This window comes from Hemicordylus capensis, chromosome 3, assembly GCF_027244095.1.
Source record: "Hemicordylus capensis ecotype Gifberg chromosome 3, rHemCap1.1.pri, whole genome shotgun sequence".
In the NCBI taxonomy this organism is placed as follows: domain Eukaryota; kingdom Metazoa; phylum Chordata; class Lepidosauria; order Squamata; family Cordylidae; genus Hemicordylus; species Hemicordylus capensis.
The window spans coordinates 141,880,122-141,902,238 of record NC_069659.1 but is presented as its reverse complement, the minus strand read 5'-3'; the positions used below and the strand labels follow the sequence as shown (position 1 = coordinate 141,902,238).

Here is a 22,117-nt window from a genome sequence, read left to right as displayed (position 1 = left end):
GGCACCCCCCCCGCTACCCAATGAGCTGGCCCGAACCGATTTTGCACTTCAAAAAGGGAGCACCGAACCTGTTTGTGTGCATCCATAGTTCACAGGGGGGAAACCCGTGCTAGTACTGCTTATGCAACCACTCATTCGGAAGAGCATCAGGGCTGCTTACAAGTTTGCAACAGCCTTGGGCAATGGTAGGTTGCATGTCATGTCAACAAAATGGTTCTCTACTTAGAGATAGGTGTAGGTTTCATTTTTAGAAGGTTTCATTTTTACACTATATATTGTAAAGCAATGCTTTATTTTGATTTATTTTTAAAATTAATTTGCAGCTACATCAAGAAACTAGAGATGTGCAAAATATTTCAACATCGAAACATTGCAATTTGAAATGGGCCATTTCGAGTGTTTCGAGCTTGAAACAAAACACCCTTTAAATAAAGGCCTTTTTTTTTTTAGCTTGGAACAAAACAACCAATTTCTATTCAAAACATTTCAAGCACCATTTTGGAGGCCTATTTTTGCCCTGCTGGTTGGTTTTCTGGCACTGGCTTCCAATTGGCTTGCAATTTCCTTGCTTCTTAAACAATTGTTTAAAACCACCTGCTTGCCATTTCTTTTGTGGGCTGGATGGTAGGTAGCACCCATCATGCCCTAACCTTCAACCCACTTTGGTGTCCCTAGGAGTTACCCATGGGGAACGATGGGGTGTTTCTAGTTACCCTATTGTTCCCTATGGCCAAAACATTCAAAACGTTTCAAGTTTCACGCTAACCATGAGTAAGCTTTGTACAGCTTACCATTTGTTCAGAAGAATTTTCTAGTAGCAGTTGAAGAGGTTGCATAAGAAAGATTAGGACGTTGGTCTAGCATGTGGTCCAATGTTATTTTGATAAGATCAACTTCCACTTCCACTTCAAAAAGAGACATCTTGAAATGGAGGTCACCGTGGTGTATGGACTTATTTATTCATTTCCACATCATGGACTTCATTGCTTCTTTTTAATTATACAGCATGGAACTTATTCATTCGTGTTTCATACCTATTTCCACATTGTTGACTTTATTGCTCCTATTGAGTATACAGTTGTTTCATTATTGGATGATGTTGGGTTTGTTTCTTTCCTAATTGTCAGTGGTCAGTTTGGTGGGGGATCTTTTGGGTTTCTCGGTGTGTCTGCAGAGATCCCAGTATGCTTTACATTTTTTCTTGTTTTCCCATCTCCTGTTCAACCAATTATTGAATATTTGGGGGATATTTTTGCCATGCTATAATAGGAAGGCTCCTACTGTCACTGAACAGATTTTTAACACAGGAAATGCAGGAAGCTGCTTGATACTTAGATGCAGAAGAGGGCAACCAAGATAATTAGGGGCCTAGAGCACTTTCCTTATGAGGCAAGGCTACAACACCTGGAGCTATTTAGTTTAGAAAAAATATGACTGTGCAGAGACATGATACAGGGATATAAAAATAAAATCATGCATGCTGTAGAGAAAGCGGACAGAGAGACATTTTTCTCTCACACACATAACACTAGAACCAGGAGTCATCCCATGAAATTGATTGCCAAGAAATTTAGGTCCAACAAACGGAAGTACTTTTTCACACAACACATAATCAGCTTGTGGAATTCTCTGCCACATGTGGTGTTGGCTACTAGTTTGGATTATTTTAAGAGGGGTTTGGATAACTTCATGGAGGAGAGGTCTATCAACGGCTACAAGTCTAAGGGCTACAGGCCACCTCCCTCCTCAGAGCAGGATGCCTCTGAATACCAGTTGCAGGGGAGTAACAGCAGGAGAGAGGGCATGTCTGCAGCTCCTGCCTGTAGGCTTCCAGCAGCATCTAGTGGGTCACTGTGTAAAACAGGATGCTGGACTACATGGGCCTTGGGCCTGATCCTGCAGCGTTGCTCTTCTTTTCTTATGTACTGTGTCAGACCATTGGCCCATCTACCTCAGTGTTGCCTACAATGACTGACAGTGGCTCTCCAAGGTTCCATGTGGGGTCTTTCCCACCCCTACCTGGAGATGCCAGGAATTGGACCAGGGAGCTTCTGCAAGCAAAGCAGATGCTCTATCACTGAGCAATGGCCCCATCCTCATAGTAAAGTATACTAACACCACTCAGAATCAGAAACCTACCCCTCAAGACTTCAGGCATATTATGCTCATTTAGCTTTTGTTTCACTTTCTACTGTCTATCCCTCTTTGTATTTATCTACAGACTCCCCCTCCTTACCCAGATCTACTTCACCCCAGACACTCCTCTATCCATTACTTTCTTTGTTCTTGCACTTTTAGAGGGGTTAGAGCTGGGAAACTCCTATTTTGGGCAGCAGTGATATAGGAAGATGCTGAAAGGCATCATCTCATACTGCGCGGGAGGAGGCAATGGCAAACCCTTCCTGTATTCTACCAAAGACAACCACGGGGCTCTGTGGGCACCAGGAGTTGACACTGACTTGACAGCACAACTTTACCTGTGTGTTTGTATATACAAAAAAAATTTACAGAGCAATTGAGAGAGACCAGGTCTGTTATCTCTCATCTCCATATGTTGCTGTTAACAAGCATGTTCACTGTATAGAATTAGAAATCATAATTCTTATACACAATGATAACTTTGAGCCTTGACCCATATCAAAGTCAAATTAAATAGGTTCCAAAAAAATTTTAACAAAGAAAAATAAAATCTCTAATTCTAATTTAAAAATCGGTTTTAAATTTTTTAAACCCCAATTTAAATTTAAAAATCTGATTTTTTAAAAATACTGATTTTTATCTACCCTAAAAAAGTACAAAATCAAAACAGCAGCCATAGAAACCCATCTAATGGGCAGTCAACAGGCAGCAGCACACTCTACAGACCAAAAGCCAGAATTAAAAGAGAAGACTCACTCATCAGCCTGCACTGACAGCATATAAAAGGTAACATTACATAACTGGATATTTGCTGTTTATTAGCTGCTTGGGGATATTGTATGCTCAAGCAACACCTTTAGTATCTTCCATACCGGACCTTGAGTTTAAGACTCAAAGCATCATTATATTAAATACACTTTCAGTGATACTTTTCCTTTGGACAGTGTACAAGATTCTATAGTATCTTTGTTGCCTGACATGGCCTAGAATATGATATCCATTCTCTCAGAAGACTAGTGGATCAACTCAAAAAGCACTCGTATTTCCAGTATTCCTCAGGAGAGTTATATCTCTGTATAATCTAACTAGCTCCCATAATGCGCAGCATTGCATGGGTATTTTGGGCACTGCAGGAACTGTGGCATGCTCTTAACACAGCTTGCATGTAGTTTTGCAAGATTGCTCTTGTGCAAATGTCAGAAATTGTGTAACTGCAGGTGCGCAATGGTGCAGCCATCACAAAAATGCAACAGCGACTGCACTCATGCAATTTCTGTCATTTCCACAACAGCACTCTTGTGCAACCGCATGCACACTGTTAGGAGCAGTTCCTGCAGTGCCCAAAATGCCTGCATGATGCTGTACATTATGAGAGCTACTTATACCCTGAGATGAAATGCAAAATCTAAATCTTGGCACTGAAGATATTACAGATTGCATACTGCCATTTTCATTGGCGAAATGGGGTCACGAGGCCAGGTCCTTGAGCTTGAAGGCGGCATCAGGACAAGTCTTAGAGGAAGCATCACAACTGATATCATTGGGTCACATGATTGATCTCTCACCTTTTATTGGCTGTTTTGCTTTGGAGCTCATAAATCCTTTCAGTGACTTGTGTGTAGAGCTAGTCTTCCTTCTGGGTCGTTCTACTTATATATGTTGGAAATACTACATAGCAGCTTTATCATAGGCCACCTTTTTTTAACCACCTCAAAATCCCAATATTTTTGAGATGCTGTGTGATGGCTACTGCCATGCTCATGCTGTGGTTGAAATTGGGTCTCTGCTCCACTGCCAGGGCATGAACTGCACCCTTTTGTGGGAATCAGACCCTAACCTTGGGCAATCCATCAGTGCACGGGCAGGACCTAAGACTTCATATGCCTAATAAAAAAATAAGAAGATAACATTGATAATTGCATTGTGACAAGCTATTTATACCAAGGCTATACAGAAGATGAAATTCACTAGCTGGTAGTCATAACGTACATGGTTGGGCTCTCATGTAGATGGTTATCCACTTTCCCAGGTGTGCTTGTTTGATTTCCAGATGTATTGAAAAGACTTCAAACTAAATTCTGCATGTTTAATGCATGCAACCTTTACCCTATAAAGTGCTACTGTAGTTCTGCCTAAGAACTCATTATGCCGCATCAATAGAAGGATATTAGCAAAGTATACATATATACTCACTCTGCATCTCTCTCTTACAACAACCTTGTGCCCTGATTTCCAGCTACTTTAAATCAGCATTATAATTACACTAATAAGAACAATGTCTAATAATACCTCTTCAGGTATTCGGCTGACATAATTTTACAGGGTCATATGATGCCATGGGTTCATTAAAATATTTTTATTACAAGATTCACTAATGCAATTCATAAAAAAAATTACAATACAAATTAAAGTGCATATGCATAGCTAATACATTTATTCCAATAACCCATCTTTGTTTGGCTGAGAGCCTGTCACCATATTTCTGTGCTTATTATGACTTTTCAGTTGCTGTTGATGAAGTTGGATGAAATAGAGTGAAGCTAGGAAACAAATATCTGCTTAGCCAAGGGAAAACATTCCTATTTTTGACATTTTACACACATTACAATTATGGGACTTCCCCAAGGGATGAGGGACCTATTTGTAGCAAAGATGGATGGAGCAAACTAGGAGAACACTTATCCTGTCCTGCAAGTGGGCATTCATAAGGTCCAACGTGGTTTCTGACAGGCAGCAAGAGAGAAAGGCAAGGCAAAGAGTTGCAGAATCATGGAAAGCTCCAAGTGAATAAATTGTTCCAACAAAGGCCAAAGGTAGACCTGAAATCTCTGCAGGCTCAAATTGCCCCTCCCAGATCCTGCCTTCATGCTTGGAGAGTGGGAAGTCTTAAAGGGGCAGCTCACTGGCTTAGAGGTTTCCGCTCCTCAGTTTCAGCACTCATGGCCCATTGCCGATGCTGATGTGCGGACTCCGGGGAGTGCAAGCAAGGTCCTTTGTGTGGAAGGGGCTGCTTCTTCAAGGAGCTTGGGCTCAGGGCAGGCAGAGCTGCTTTGCTCTGGGACCTTCTGACTCTGGCAGGGTCTGGGACACTTCCTTCCAGTCCAACTGCTTCCTGCTCCTCAGAGTCAGATATCAAACTACTGCTCAGGATGGGGTTATGGTCACCAAACAAGTCTTAACCTGGTCCTTAAGCCCCCTGACTTTTCAGGAGACAGTTGAATAAATTATGTGGCTTTTGACTACATGTCTGAAAAATATGAACTGTTCATTTTAAAAAGTTCATTTTAAAAATCCTGGAGACTAGGATTTAGTTCTGAATTGGAAAACCTTTGTCTGAGCTTTACCACTTCAGACTGTGTGCAGCTGATGTGGCTGAATGTTCCTCCATACAAAACAATGCACAGAATAAACTGGCATGCCAGGGCTAGAATCTATCTCCCTGACTTTTCATTTTCTTTATGAAGGGAAATTATTTATATGGAAAAGCAGTTGGTCGGAAGTGCTATAACCCAGGCAATTTGAACAAATAAGGGATTTTTAAAAGTTCTGTATTAACAGTATCTTTAAAAATATATCTTTGACTATTTGTCCCTGCATTCGTGTTTTATTAGACTTGTTTTGAAGTGGTAACTCCAGTTTGTAGTCTTATGCAGATTAGAATTCTGTCTTCAATGTACTATCAGATGATTCTTTGTCCTGGGAACAGTTCATTTAGGGAAATGAAACAGACAAAACAGAAAACATGTCCCTGATTACTTTTTCAAGTTTGTGAAAGTTGAGACATGCCTCGGACACTTGGCAAAATGCCAGCTGGCATGAAAAAAAGACATATCTCTGTCATGCACCACTCAATACAGCAACTTGTACAGGAAGCTGCTGGAACTAGGTTGGTGAGACCTCTGGGGGTGAACTCCAACAGTAGCAAGAATAGGAAGTCAGTCTCTGGTCATTTCACATTATGTGTACATCTTTGTTTCTGAGGTGTCACATTCCTTATTATATTACACTCCATTCAGGGTGTTTTTTGTTTTTTGTTTTAAAGCATGCAATGCCCATTTTTATGTTAGACCCATTGAAATGCCTGTCATTATGATAGACAAGGGACAGTGGAGGAAGAGCTAGTATCTTGCAGGGAGCTCCAGAGGAGGCACATACCTCGGCAAGATCCCTGTTGGTGAGCACTGGGACACACAACGTCACGGCTGGAGAGTAGGTTTGCCCGCATCACATTACTTTATTTTCCCAATGGGAGTAAATTAATGGTTGCCATTCATTTCTATGGGAGATGATATTAAGAAACACACACACCCAACCCCTGCAATAAAATCTCAAGACTTAGAAAGCTTGCAATTGCAATTGACTTGGGCATTGCCTTGGGGTCACTGGGTCTGTAAACTGCATTGAAGAATGCATGTTTTATTCCTATATCCCAATAGACACAGACATAGACACAAGCAGCAGCTGGACAGCAAACAGTCATGTTGAAAGAATGAATATTTAAATATTCAGCTCCCATTTTTGAAAATTGCATTGCAATTTTGAAAGCACATTTTCACTTAGGAAAATTAGGCCTTAGAGTCCTGCTGCAGATGACTGACAGAGCCAGCTCCCTGTCAATCTCCTATAGCTCTGAATGCTGATTAAGTTCCCATTTAAACTGCATGACTACATTTCACATTGTATGCTCGCATCATGAGGAACAGTAATGTCTCTGCTGGATTTACTGAGATGATAAAAGAACGAAAAGGAAAAAAATCCCAGCAAAACCATTTGCAGTGCCTTCTTGGTTACAAAAGGTTTCGGCTCTGCACCAAATGACAATCGGCAGAGATTTGGAGCCTAAACCTAGGATTTCTGATCTGTATAATTAAGCCCAAGACATTTAGAAGCTTTTGAGCTGACCTTTTGACTTGTCTTGTAACCAGATATGGCTTGGCTCACCAAGGACGTACCTAGTTTAAGCCATATCACCATTATATTCCTAGGTGTAAATTTACTACCTAGAAATCTATGGCCCATGTAGAAATCCTGTCTCTCTGAGGCAGAGATCTTAAAAACTGTAAGTATATGGGAAACACCTATATCGAGCAGAAGCAAAATACGAAAGATGCTGAAAGGCATCGTCTCATACTGCATGGGAGATGGCACTGGTAAACCTCTCCTGTATTCTACCAAAGACAACCACAGGGCTCTGTGGTCACCAGGAGCAGGGGTGTAGCCACCATTGTGCAAACAGGTTTAAAGAACCCAGGCCGCCAATGGTAGGGGCCGCTGAATTCCCATGGGGGCATGGCTCAGGCTCCAGAAGAGCCCCAAGCGAACTCCCCCCACCCATGCCCGGGCTACTAAGCGCCCCAAGCGAATGCTTCCCTGTCCTTGCTGCCTGAAATCATCTATTACCCTTTCTCTCCCTCCAGAGAGGTAGAAAAAGGGAGAATAGATGCTTTCAGGCAGCAAGCACTGCCTAAAATGACACGGAAGCACTCACTCAGGCTCTGCAGAGTTTATGGCCACACTCCCTTTGTGCACAAAATCACGAGCAACGGGGGCATGTCCTCAAGCTCCGAAGAGCCCAAGCAAGTGCTTCCGTGTCATTTCAGGCAGTGCTTGCTTCCTGAAATCATCTATTCTCCTGGGAAAGAAGGGGAAATAGATGCTTTTTCAGCAGCAAAGGCTGCCTGAAAAGTACGGGGAAGCCATAGTGCTCGCTCGTGCGTGGGGAGGAGATTCTCTCGTGGCTCAGCCACACCTCATGTGCATGACATCATGTGCATGAGACATCGTTAGAGGGGCCACTGGGCAGGGCCTGACCCAGGCCACCACTTGGCTGGCTCCATGCCTGGCCAAGAATTGACGCCAACTCAACAGCACACTTTACCTTTATTTGGGAAGTAAATGGGTACTGTTACATTTGCTCCCTTTGGCTCTGCTTACACATTGTACTCATTGTTGCATTGCAGGGTTTGGAGTGGGATTTGGGGTTTTGGTTGTTTGAATTTGTTAATGGTAGTTGGGATTACTTCAGATGACTACAGTGTTTTTGTGAAGAGGCAGTTGCTTTGACAAAGTTTACCTAGTTAATCCTTTTGCTAAATTAAGAGATCTTCAGAAACCAAATATGGGGGAGAAAAGTTTTAGTACAACTGAGCAAGAGAAGGTGCATCCTCCACTCAAAGCCAAACCACAGATTCAGACACTTCTTCAAGAGCGTCTATATTCCTGCGCAAGTCACTGTTATAAACCAGGAGTTCCCAACTTTGGATCCCCAGATGTTTGGATTACAACTCCCATCATCCCTAGCCACAATGTCCAAACCATTGTGGCTGGGGATGATGGATGCTATAGTCCAGCAATGTCTGGAGATCCAAGGTTGCGAACTCCTGTTATAAACAACTAGGCCTGTGTATTGAGGATGTGTGCTGAAGATGTCATAAACCTCTTGCTGAAGAAGAAGAAGAAGAAGAAGAAGAAGAAGAAGAAGAAGAAGAAGAAGAAGAAGAAGAAGAAGAAAGCTTCCTGTTTCACCAGCATGGATAGCATTGCTAGAGTTACTATGAGGCATTTTTTTAAAGTCCCAAACAACACATATTTTTAAAATGCACTCCTGTTTGCTATTTAATCTTGAATACATCCCAGATTGGGCCTTTAAAGCATTCTGAAAATATCTTCCCTGCCTCCTGACCACTGTCACCATATTTAATCTGAAAGGCTGCCCATATGTTGGTGCAAAATCTGCTGGTGAAAACACTATGCAAACCTTATGAGTACTCTTGTCTCTTATACTACTACTGTATCTTACAAGGGGCTCAGTTAAAATAAGGAAATGTCCCTTCCTTGTGTGTTTTAATTTACTTCATTATTATTAAGACCAGCCAACTGACAAACAACCACACTGATCCTGTTTGTAGCATATTTCCTGCAGTTTCGACATCCAAGAAGGCTTATAAAATTAACAGAGAAGCCAAGTACTTTGTGATTCAGCTGCCCACTTTTGGCTATGCACATGAAACCAAACAGAAAAATAAAAATCTCTTGTGAAGGTGGAGTAGCAGCCCTGTCTCCCTCCCTGTCGAAGTTTAAGTAGATAAAAGAAACACTAGTAATGTAAAATCCATGTGCACTTGGTTTCCCCCATCAGTTTCCGCCCTTTCTATTATGTTGCATTTTTGCCAGCATAAGTGAAAAGGAGAAATGAGTGGATGGAATGGGCCTACTTCATGCAAAATAAGGACACTGTGCATTAGGGACCCGTTTTGTTTTAATCCTTTCATCTTTTTCTTTAGCTCCTTTTTGTTTCAACTGCCATAAACACTTGCTGTGAAGCCAGTGTTCTGTCCTGAATGGATTCCCCCCTCCCCTTTTATTTTCTCTCTCTATTTTGGGGGGTATTCCTCTCATTTCTGTTGAAACATGACACTCAAATTGGAGATAGGAGCAGAGATCAGCAAACCCTGTCAGCTCTTGTCAACCCAGGTGTAACAGTGTGATCTTCTTAAATTGCTGCTAATCTGCCAAAAATCTCTTTTATCTGCAGTCTCTATCATGCTGTTTGCTCACATTTGGTTAACACTTTAAATTTCCCTTTTGGAGGTGTCACTGTTTGCCATTTAGTAACTAAGAAGAACTGTGAGAGCAGCTTAAAGCATGGATTTGGGAAGCTAGAAAAGCTGATTAGCTATTCAGGGAGAATAATCTTATTGAAAGTAGTAAGAGCTGTATAAAGAATGCTTTTCCCTTTCCCCATAACAATCTTCTAATTATGTTGTCAAGCTTGCTGTCGTGTTCTCCCCCTGTGCCATTAAGGAAACCATTTTCTATGTTAAAAAAGAGATTTCCAAATCGTGATGATGTTTGCTGATTTTTTTTATTGTTTAAAGAATCTGTGTGTATTAAACCAAACATTAAAAAATGATTCATGTGCAGCATAATTACTTGCGATGAGGAGTTCAAGGTAAGGGTGGTGGAGAGAGAGCTGGGGAGGTGTGTGTGTGTGTGTGTGTGAGAGAGAGAGAGAGAGAGAGAGAGAGAGAGAGAGGTGGGTGGGTTTAGTATCACACATCAGTGCAAGAGCTTTCACCTCAGTGGCTGGGCTCCGAATCTAGCTGGGACCTTTGTGACTAAAATGCAATCATAAATCGATAGCAGAGCCAGGGGTCATAAGCAAGGCCAACAGATATCTGCAGCTGGAGATTTCATAGCACAACTGAACAACATGCCCGGTCAATGGGTGAATAACAAGTTCAACAGTTCATAAATTTGCTTTGGCTACTAGGCATAGTGCAATTGGAAGAGAACTGATGGGGAAAGAATTGGCCGTGCTGAGCAATAGTCAGCCTTAGCCATTACAGTTTGTAGCCCATTCCAACCAAGCCACTGTATGAGGAACTAACAGAAGAATCAATATATTATTCCCAAGGTTCTGTCACACTATTCAGATCCCGAGGTTGTGTCATGATAGTGTGACCCAAGAAAGGGCTATGCAAATGAAGGGGCAAAACTATGCAGATAGTTTTATTTATTGCCTCTGAGGGAGGCAATAAGAGTTCTCTCTTCATAACTTTGCCAATCAGGACCCACTGCTGACTTTCCCCACATGTATGCTTTCTCTCCCCTCCAGCAACTAACTTCTTTGCTTTGTCTGCTTCCAAAATGGAGGGCCCCACAAACTATTCTCATCCTGGGCCCCATAAAAAGAGCTGGCCCTGCACTGCAGATAGCCACACTATTTCTGTGCTGTCATGCAAAGGGGAAGAGTGATTTTCGCTGATCTTTCCTTCCCTGAAGGCCACTGTGCCTCCCAAAAATATGTCCCTGAGGGTCACATAGCACTAGATGGAGGAAGGGAAAATTGATTTAAAAAAATAGATCCTCTGTCCACTTTGTGAAATGACATAGTGTTTGTGTAGATGTCAGCACCATTGCACCACCAAAGCAATGCTTGTCTGGAAATCAGCCAACGTCTCAGTAAACCCTTGGTCACTTCATGTATGATTGTTATGCTGCTCAACATAAGGGATGGAGGAAATCTCAGAAAGCCAAAATACCCTGGTCCTGTATGTAGACATCATCAGAAAGTCTCTCAGTTTCCATGTACCTCTGTGAACTTTATTAAAATAGTTTACATTTCAGATAGCTGTATTAATTGATTGCAGTAAAGGAAAACTGGTAGCACTATGTAGACTAACTATCCAGATGCTTTAATGATATATTTGAGGATGAGTTTTCATGGACAGTAGTCCACTTCACCAAATGCAAAAAAGAAATTGGTTGAAGCACAGCAGAAAGATTAAAATCATTCCAACATTTTCAAAGGGACAGTAGTAATATATACTAATTGGAATCTGTGTAGTGTGAAGGAAACCTTTATTCCTGTTAAGACCTTTTGAAGTTCATGGATGCATTGTACCTACAGATCCATGGTACTGCAAGAGGTACACATATGGCTCTACAATATGCCCATTTGTTTATGGCTGACTTGGAAAAATGTTTATTGGCTAGCTCAAAAGTCCCTCCAACATACCTTAAGTATATCAATGATATTTTCCTTATCTGGACTCATAGTGAGGAATCACACAAGGAAGTCCACCAAATTCCAATCCTCGCCGTCCTATAGTCAATTTCAGTATTACTTGCTGTTACAGATGTGCAAACAGATTCGACTGTTTGGGGTTGAACCGAACCATTCCCAACCCTAGACCGAACACCCTCCGACTGTGTGGGGGGTTTGCAGACTTCTTTTAAAAAAAAAAAATTAAAAATGTTTTTGCTTACCTCCTTTGGGGGAGTTGTTGGAGGCGATGGCGGTGCGGTCTGTGGAGGTTTTCCCTCCCACCGCCAGCCTCCCTTCATGCCTATACCAGCTGTTCGGCTGGCACTTCAGCCCATTCGGGCTTTCCTCCTCTGGAGCCATGGCCATTTTGGAAGCTGCCACACCTCTGCAATTGGCCTCTGTTTGACCCAGGCCACACAGGCACAGTGGCCTGTGGCCTCCAAAATGGCCACCGCGCCAGAGAGGGAAGGCACAAATGGGCTGAAGAGCATGAAGGGAGGCTGACAGGGAGAGGGGGAACCTCCACGGAATCCCCCCTGCAACCTCCAACAACTCCCCCAAAGGGGGAAAGTTGAAATTTATTTTTATTTTTAAAAAAATGTTTGCAAACACACACACACACCCCACCCCGACTGAACTGAACCAGGGGGAGTTCGAGGGGGTGCCGGACCGAACTGCCCTGGTCCGGATTCAGTCCAGCTGGTTCCATGCACACCCCTTCTTGCAGTATATTTAGTGAAGTTTTCTAGGACTTAACAGGGGTTGTGGTTTTCTTTCACACGACACAAATCTCATTTAGTATATATTACTACTGTAACTTTTTAAAAAGTGGGGATTATTTTAATCGACCTTCCTGCTGTGCTTTATCCAATCCTTCTTTGAATCTGCTGAAGTGGACTATTGTCCACAAAAACTCATGCTCAGATATAGTATCTACGAAACATTATTACAATCTACACAGTAGGAATGTGCAGAACGGTTCCACTGCAAAATGTTTTGACTCGAAATGGGCCATTTCAAGTCTTTTGAGCTCGAAAACAAACACCCACTTTTAAAAGAGTCTGTTTCAAGCTTAGAGAAGAACAACCCCATTTTGATCAAAGTGTTTCATCATTTTGGGTGCCATTTTGGAGGCCCGTTTTTCTCTTGCTGGTTGGTTTCCTGGCACTAGCTTCAGATTAGTTTGTGATCTCCTTGCTTCTTGGTTGGCTTGTTAGCATACGAATCAAGTATTGTCATGGGCAACAGTGCCCCCATTGGCTGGGGGTAGGGAGGAGGGAAAGGGAAACAGAAAAGGAGGGAAATTCAAAATGTTTTCAAAGACGATTTTGAGGCAGAGAGATCCCTTATGCCTCTCTTGAAGAGGTTACATTTGGAGAGGAGGAAGGTAGATTTGATTTTGTGGTTTTCTCTTCTCAGCACCAAGTATAATATGGTGTGCTATTGCTGCTATTAGTTTTTCTGGATCTCAGATTGACAAAGGCAGAACATGGGTGCCTGACTTCCTTGAGTTGTGGTTTGTTTTGTTTGTGAGATAGTGTTGTGGTGACAAATGGACAGTGCCGTGGCAGTTATTTCTTTCTGTGTGCAATATTTCTTGGTGATTGCTATGATGATGAGCTCCATATCTGACCTTGAGACTAACTTGTGCTTCACTCACTGCCCTGGTCTGCTCTGCAATCTGCATTGCAAGCTGTACTCAGTCAAAACATGGCTGAAATTGCTCTAGATAAATAATAAGTTGTTAAATAAATAAATAAATAAATAATAAAATAGTTGAGCTTATGGCTGTGCTTGCTGCTAAGGGGGCTGCTGTGACAGCTATTGCAATGCTAGGAAGTAAGGAGTCATATTTGTGTGTGAGAGAGCAACTTATGCCATTGATGTTACTGCAGCACAGGCACTGTGGCTGGCAGTGGATTCTGGGTCAGTGATTCTTTTTTGGCCATTTTTTGGACTGTGTTTTAAATGTGTGTTCTGTGTTGGAAGGGACAGATTCCCTTCTACTGTGTGCTTCTACAGTATTTTTCAAGGCAGGGTTGCAAAATGCATTGTACTCTTTGAGTGCCATTTCTTCCAGCCATGGGGAAAAGAAATGGGCAAGCAAGCAATTTCTTTAACAAATTTAAACCTTTTTAAAGGTTAAAAAAAATGTTTAAAATCATAGGAACCTTGGTTTTAGGGAAAGGTTAAAAATTTGTTTAAAATTGCCTGCTTGCCATATCTTTTTTGGGCTGGGCTTTTATGGGTTGGGCTTATCCATTTCTTTTGTGGGTTGGTTGAAGCACAGCAGAAAGGTTGATTAAAATGGTTGAACCCATCTTTAGAACCCAACATGCCATACTACACAACTCACTTTGGTGTCCTTATGAGCTACCCATGGGGAACAATGGGATGTTTCAAGGTTCTCCATTGTTCCCTATGGCTGAAACACTCTAAATGTTCCATTGTGTTCCATTGAAACAGCTGGGGTTGACCTCTGTTTTGATGAAATGTTTCGACCATCTGCATTTAGTTTCAAGCTCGAAACGGAACACAAAATCCATTTCATGCACATCCCTACTATACAGTTCTACCAGTTTCCTTTTTTGTTTTTATTAAAATAGATATGACTACCTCTTTCTGAAGATACTATGAAAAGGCAACTGAATTATGAGATGAAATTGTTTATTATGACTATATACTGTATGTCGCACATTTCTTGTTTATTAAGAAATAAAGAAATTATTTATTTATTTATTTTCAATTTCAAACCTTTTGTTAGAAATTAGAAATACCAACAACAAAGAATAAGATCCACAAATTCATAATGCAATCCTATATATACAAAATCAAATTTTTACTTCTGCATTTGCAAACCCATGAACTTGAATTTCTCTGGTATAAGATAAAAGGCCATAATATGGTCTCAGTTTAATTCTTTTCAGTCACGTAAATTGTTCGGTCAATGTCCACATATAGGGAGAGGGCCCTGCCTCCACATGTTTATTGAATGTGCAATTTGCACTACTGAAAAGGACTATGTCTGAATTGATTATTTTCTATTGTCTTTAATTAAGTTTGTAATTTCACCCCCTACACACACACAATACTTACATCCCACACTTTTTTTTAAAGCCAACAGTCTATACTGGAACATTTGGCTCCTTCTACGTTTTAGCAATACAAAATTTAGAAGTCACTAACAAATACTGAACAGAGTTGTAATCCTCCTGTCTACTGATACTTTTCATTGTAAAACCATAATAAAATAGCTGGATCCTTCATTAGCAATACCCAGTAATAATCCTGATTATGTCTAATACTTAACCCTATTTTCTAACTCTTTCTGGTTTATGGGTATTTTTAAAGGTAAAGTTGTACCCTCGAGTCAGTGTTTACTCCTGGTGACCACAGAACCATGTATTTTGGTAGAATACAGGAGGGGTTTACCATTGCCTCCTCCCGTGCAGTATGAGATGATGCCTTTCAGCATCTTCCTATATCGCTGCTGCCCGATATAGGTGTATCCCATGGTCTGAGAAACATACCAGTGGGAATTCGAACTGGCAAACTTCTGCTTGTTAGTCAAGCATTTCCCCACTGCACCACTTAAGGTGTACTCTATACCAAATGTGCTGCCACCCAATGTAGTCCAGGAAGATATAAGGAGCCGCCAAAATCACATTTCATTTCCAATGGTTCTCATTATTTTTTAAAGAAGTTGGTTTTAGTGGCAGACACTGTGCAAGGGGACCCAGGTGGCTTGAGCACCATCCAGCCTCCAGCCAGTGAATAATCACAGTCATCCCCACTCCACTTCAGGGATCATATCTGTTGTTCTGAATTAGTAGAATCTGTTCTATTATCATTCTTTAACCAGTCCAACTATAAGCTGAAAAGGGTTTGTACTACAGAGTGTACAAACAGCATGTACATAATCCATTAGCTGGAGAACAGCAAAAAAAAAAAAGTTCAAAGAAAGTAAAACAGTACTGTTTTACTTCTCAGGAAAACAATTCTCAGGATGAAAGTTTACCTTTAAGTTTCCTCAGACTAGATGCAATTACAAGGGGCAAAACAGATGTTTCTGGGAGACGACATAGCATTTTCAAAATCTGCGGTCTGCTTCAGTCTTAAGGTGACAGGAGAAGATATTCTTGCAGACTAATTAAGTACAGTGCCTCATTTTAAACATTTCTGTACAGTTCTTTGTTAAGGCAGCTTTCTAAAGTTATTTACATAAGGTAGCCATAAATAACATCATAATAAAACGATAAAACTGTGCCATATCTGATTGTACTAAAGGTCTCAAATTAGTATTTACACTGAGGCATGCTAGGCTAGAGAAGTAATTACTAAAGTAATTACATGAACCAACTAAAAATAAGTCAAATTAATTTAAATAGGGCTAACTCCCAGATAAGTGTGATCTAAGAACTGGGCCTTTGTATCAGGGGGACAACTGCCCAATGCCCAATACATGGAGAGAGGATCTAATGGTTAGATATTTGAAATGATCAGATCGATCCTTTTCATTCCATGCAGTAAAACTAATCATTTAATATATAACCCCAGGATCAAGAGCTATTTCAGTATTTTGTGTTTTTACATTGACACCAGATGCAGTGGCTGATATATTGTGCAACATGACACACATGGTGGGATGAAACATTTGTGCAGTTGCACAAGCACAAACATTGCGGAAATGGAGTTGTACAACAGTGCAGCCATGACTTCCCGCATGCATTCAGTATGTCAGCCAAAGAAACGCGACTGGAGAAACAAAAACCAGCAGTTATCAGAGTCTGTGTAGTATCAGTGGTACACATGTTGTGCAGTGTTAACACAGGCTGTGTGGATCCACCCCTGCTGCTGCAGGCTCATAGTGAAGCACCAGCAATCTTGCAAGAGTCCAAATGCTTCATGTAGTGTGCCCATATTTCAGAAGTGCTACTTCAATCAGAATCATGTCAGTGACAGTATATATCCATATGAAAATACAGGGAGGTACTGCTCACACTATCCATCCACCACTATTGTGCAGCTAAAGGATCATGTGAGCCACATTTGGCCCTGTATGCAGCCTACAGACTGGGGCTGTGGGTGAAAGAAACATTGGTAGACTTACCGTGAAGGGTTCTTTTTCAGGTATGGGGAGGGCATCCGTTACCAGATGGGTTGTCAGTCACTGCATGCTCCAAGACAGGGCCAATTAGAATTGAGCACGTTCAGTACTCCCTCTGTCGAGCCCCAGCTTACCCAGTTCTGGTCTTGTGGAGCGACAAATGATCAGCGTTTCGCGTGCTGCAGCTCAGCTCAGAGAAGGAAATAGTATAAAAAACAGTAATAACAGGAATCAAGAAAAGTCAGGAGCTAAGGTACAGTGATAGTTGAAACTGCGTACCCTAGGAGTTGTACCGCCACCCGGAGGAAACCCTCCCAAGCATCCGTGGGTGGGCCGGATGCCCTCCCCATACCTGAAAAAGAACCCTTCACGGTAAGTCTACCAATGTTTCTTTTTCCAAGTATGGGGAGGGCATCCGTTACCAGATGGGACATATCCAAGCTAATGCCTGGGTGGGTAGCGGATGCCTCCAATGAGCCTACACCACCTTCTGTAGGACTGTACGGCCCAGTGCTGCCTGCGGCTCATAAAAAGACGGAATTTTGTAATGCCTCACAAAGGGCGACTTGGAAGACCAGGTCGCCGCTTTACAAATATCTTCCACGGGCACCCGTGCCGAAAAAGCAGCCGAGGTGGACGCGCTCCTCGTGGAATGCGCCGTGATGCCCAGAGGGACCTGCAAGCGCGACACCTCATATGCTAGCGAAATCGTAGCCCGTAACCAACGCGCTAAGGTATCCTTAGTGACCTTGGTCCCCAATCTAGAAGGAAGGAAAGACACAAACAATGAATCTGATTTTCGTAAGGCTTTAGTCCTTCTCAGGTATATACGAAGTGCCCTCCTAACATCTAAAGAGTGCCATATACGTTCCTTTGGATGCTTAGGGTTAGGGCAAAACGATGGCAAAACCAATTCTTGAGACCTATGAAAAACTGAATTTACTTTTGGTAAAAAGGTCGGATCCAATTTCAGCACTACGGCTTCCTTTTGGAAGACACAGAGCTCGTCACGCACTGATAGCGCTGCCAACTCCGAAACTCGCCTGGCCGATGTGATTGCGATGAGGAATAGAACCTTGAATGACAAGATGCGCAATGACATCTTCCTCAACGGCTCGAAAGGTTCCTTCATGAGCACTTGGAGAACCTTGTCCAAATCCCAGGTCGGGAATCTAGGCACTGGGGGCGGGTTCAAGTTGGTAGCTCCTTTTAAGAAGCGTTGCACATCGTGGTGTAATGAACGTGAATGCCTGTCCGAGATGTCTAAGATAGAAGAGAGTGCCGAGGTCTGGCGTCTTAAGGTACTGGTGCGCAGGCCTTTGTCAATCCCTGCCTGTAAGAAACTGAGGACCTCAGGCACCCCAGCAAGCAAAGGACTAACGTTATTCTTACTAGCCCACGAACAAAAAGTTGCCCAAGTCATTTGATAAATTCTACACGTGGACTGACGCCTAGCCGCCAAGATAGTTCGCTGAACCTTCACCGAGTAGCCCCTACCTTCTAATGCCCTGCGCTCAACCTCCACGCGTGCAGGCATAGCCAACCTGGGTCCGGATAGAGGATTGGTCCCTGACTCAGCAGGTCTGGCCTCATGGGCAGCACCCAGGGATCCTCGACCGATAGGGCTAGGAGGTCTGAGAACCAAGGACGTCTCGGCCAGAAAGGCGCGATCAGGATGACCTCGGCCTTTTCGGCCACTACCTTCCTGATGACCAACCTCAGGATAGTGACCGGCGGAAATGCATAAAGCAGGACTCCCCGCGGCCACTTGGACACTAGGGCGTCCACTTGCTCTGCCTGGTAGCAAAGGTGTCGGGAGAAAAACCTTGGGCGTTTGTGGTTCAGACTCGACGCGAATAGGTCCACCGCAGGAAGACCCCATAGACGGGTGATTTGTGTGAACACCTCTTGGTGCAATTCCCACTCTCCCGGATCCAGATATTGTCTGCTCAGCCAATCCGCTAATGTGTTGGCCTGACCCGCCAGATGTTCCGCAGTCACGGACCTCAGGTGAATCTCTGCCCAGGAGAACAATGCGTCCGACTCGCGCATCAGGGCCCGCGACCTTGTGCCCCCTTGATGGTTTATGTGGGCTTTGGTCGTGACGTTGTCCGTGCGTACCAACACGTCCCGTCCCTCCAGAAGTTTTTGGAAGCTCAGCAGGGACAGACGCACCGCCCTCAACTCTAACCAGTTTATATTGTGTTTGAGGTCTTCTTGCCCCCAAACCCCCTGGGCTTGCTGGTTCTCGCAATGCGCTCCCCACCCGCGTAAACTCGCATCTGTGGTGAGGACGTGTTTTTCCCCCAGGTCCAATGGAATCCCCTGCATTATGGCCGGTGAAGTCCACCACAGGAGTGACTCCAGCACCTTCGTTGACTGTCTCACCCAGACATTTGTTCTCTCCATAATATTCTCCTGATGAGGAAGCAGGTACCATTGCAGCGGTCTGGAATGCCACCTTGACCAAGGCACACAATCGAAACAGGCCACCATCATCCCCAGGAGCTGCGCCAGACGCATAAGGGGCACCCTTTTCTCGCGAAGACAAGTGGAGACCACCTTGTAAATCTTCTGTCTCCTTTCTCTTGGTAGACGCACAACGCCTGCCCTTGAATCGATCAGAACTCCGAGATGGACTAGGACTTGAGTTGGCTGGAGATGACTTTTTGCTTCGTTGATCAGGAAGCCATGCTCTCGTATGATCTGTACCAGTCGGTGCACACTTGTTTCTGCTTCTGTTGCGGATCGGGCCCGTACCAGAACATCGTCCAAGTACGGATATGCATGAATACCCTGCATCCGGGCGTGGGCGATGACCGCCACCATTAGTTTCGTAAAAACTCTGGGAGCCGATGAGAGGCCGAATGGTAGGGCCTTGTACTGGTAAAAACGGTCGTTGTACACGAAGCGGAGGAAACGGCGGAAATCTGGATGAATCGGTACGTGCAGATAGGCCTCTGATAAGTCGAATGAGGCCAACCAGTCCCCTGGGAGGATCGCTGCCTTGATGGACCTGAAAGATTCCATCCTGAAGTGCCTTTTCCGGACGTACCGATTCAGCCTCTTTAAATCCAAAACCGCTCTCCATGAATCGTCCTTCTTTGGGACGAGAAAAAGTAGGGAAAAAACACCCTCGGAAATCTGATGTACTGGAACTTGCTCTATCGCCCGAATGTCCATCAGATGTTGAATAGCTGACCACATCAATTCCCTCTTTGCCGGGTCTTTTGACGTTGGAGTATTGAAGAAAAAATCTGGGGGAGGGGAGGTGAACTCTATGCGGTACCCCTGAGCAACTGTTTGAAGGACCCAAAGGTCCGTGGTCGTATTCCCCCAAACCCTGTCAAAGGCCCGCAGTCTGCCCCCTACGTGGGAGCAGTCATTGCTTACGGTTACGTCGATCCTGACCGGCACCGAACGAACCGCCTCTTCTGCTGGTGCCTCTGGATCTGGAGTTCCAGGACTGACGCCAAGGCTGCCTGTATTGGTTTCCTCTGATGTCTCTGGCGTTGAAGCCTACAGCACCCGGTATTCCCAGGCGGTCTCCCATCCAAGTACTAACCAGGCCTGACCCTGCTTAGCTTCCAAGATCAGACGAGATCAGGCGCGTTCAGGGTAGTGTGGCCGTAGACGGCCACTGGAGCATCGACCACGGGAACAGCTAACAGCGACATAATATCATTAGGCAAGGTATATAATTTTTTAGGAAAGTTAAAGGCGGGCTTAGACGCCACCGGTACCCCCCACTCTGCTAACATGACCTCCTTGAACTGGGAGGGGAAGGGAACTGTGGCTGGAGAACTCGAGGTAGATGGAAAAACCTCCTGGTCCAAGCCAGTTAAAGGTTGAGGGTTAGTTTCACTAGACACGTCCTTAATAGCTCTCTTGGCCTTAGCCAAAAGAACCTCAAACTCGGTAACTGAGAAAAGCCGTGAAGTAGAAGGCCTTTCTGATGGGGTTTGCTCATCCGAGAGCTCCCCCTCCTCCTTTTCTGACTCATCAGAGTCTGAGCTGGAATGCTGCGGGCTGGAACCACCACCCCCTGTGGGGGTCGGACCTCTGTGTACTGCAGATACCTGTTGCAGGTTCTGGTTAGTCCCGGGAGCCGCGATCTTATCGGAAGCACAGGGTTCCCTTAATAAACAGGGTCGTTTTACAACCGAAGCCTCTGCGTCCTCTTTAGCTCTCTTGTGTCCTCTTTTTCTGGCATTGTGAGCCAGCCAGACTCTCTCCCCAAGGGGAATGGCCTGCCTGACTGGACTGGAGTCCGGTGAAGAGGAAAAAGAAGGTCTCCTCCCTCTGCGAGGTATAGGCACCTGAGTGTATGGACCCCTATTCCCCTGCAGCGCTGACCCTTGCACAGAGCTGCCTGTCAGCAGGTTAACTGGACCCCCTGTCTCTTGTAAATCGGGACCTCCTGCAGGCTGGTGTGTCACCTGGGGGTTAATTTGAGAGGGAGCTTGTTGCGCCAGAAGAGGGGAAACCACGGCTAAACACTGTTTCTGAACAAACGCGCCTAGCCAGGCAAGCTCTCTAGCAGAGAGCAACTCCCCGCTCGGACCTACCGCCCCTGATAGAAGGTCTTCTGAAAATGTACTCACGGAAGGGGCCATAACTTGTGCCGGCCCCAGGGGCGCAGATGTTGCCGATTGAGTAGGCGCCCTCGTGGCCGCTTGACTAGCAGCCGAAAGCGGCTGCAATAAAGCCCCCAACTCCTGTGCAGGCGGCGCGATCGTTTCTGAGGCAGACAAAATGGCGGGCGCGACTAGCGCGGGAAGAGCCGTTAGCCCTTTTCCCGGTTGCTGCTCCCTCACCGCCTTAATTTGAAGCCTTACGCTCAGTGGCGATTTGGCCGTTAAAGCTTTCTTTTTCTTCTTTTTCTCTTAGTGCCTTCGGGCTTCAAGTGCTTCGATTTCTTGAGAGCCTTAGAGTGCTCTTTAAGCTTCAGTTTCTCTTTTCCTGCACTGTGCCCGGGCGCGCTCTCAGCCGCCGCCAGAGCGGGCGTCACTGACAAAGCATTCTCCCCAGCCCCCGAAGGAACTATTGGGGACTCCAGAATAGCAGGGGCATCAGATACTGGCCCCTCTGAGAGAGGGCCAGTCAGCATATCGCCCGTATGAGCGATCTCCATAGCGGAAAGAATGCGGCAGAAGAAGAGCGAGAGGAGGCTGAGGGAAGGAAAAGGCAGACAACGAGGCAGACAGGAACAAGTGGGGAGAGACTAGACAAATTGTACTTAACCGCGATGACAAGGCTAATTAACGAAGTAACAACTCCTCTCCCCCCCTCGCACACAGAAGAAAGGAAGGAAGGAATGA

General features: G+C 44.2%; 1 long non-coding RNA gene and 1 other non-coding gene across 3 annotated transcripts in view; both read right to left on the bottom strand.

Annotated features, from left to right (window-relative positions):
• LOC128349816 (uncharacterized) overlaps positions 1 to 22,117 on the bottom strand; it is a 52,740-nt gene that overhangs the window by 7,137 nt on the left and 23,486 nt on the right. For both annotated transcript variants that reach the window (XR_008319009.1, XR_008319010.1), the window contains one exon: positions 3,705 to 4,023. This is a non-coding gene — a long non-coding RNA (uncharacterized LOC128349816). The remainder of the gene's footprint in view (positions 1 to 3,704; positions 4,024 to 22,117) is intronic.
• LOC128352592 (5S ribosomal RNA) lies at positions 20,313 to 20,431 on the bottom strand. The gene has a single exon (XR_008320521.1). It is a non-coding gene; the product is annotated as a 5S ribosomal RNA (ribosomal RNA).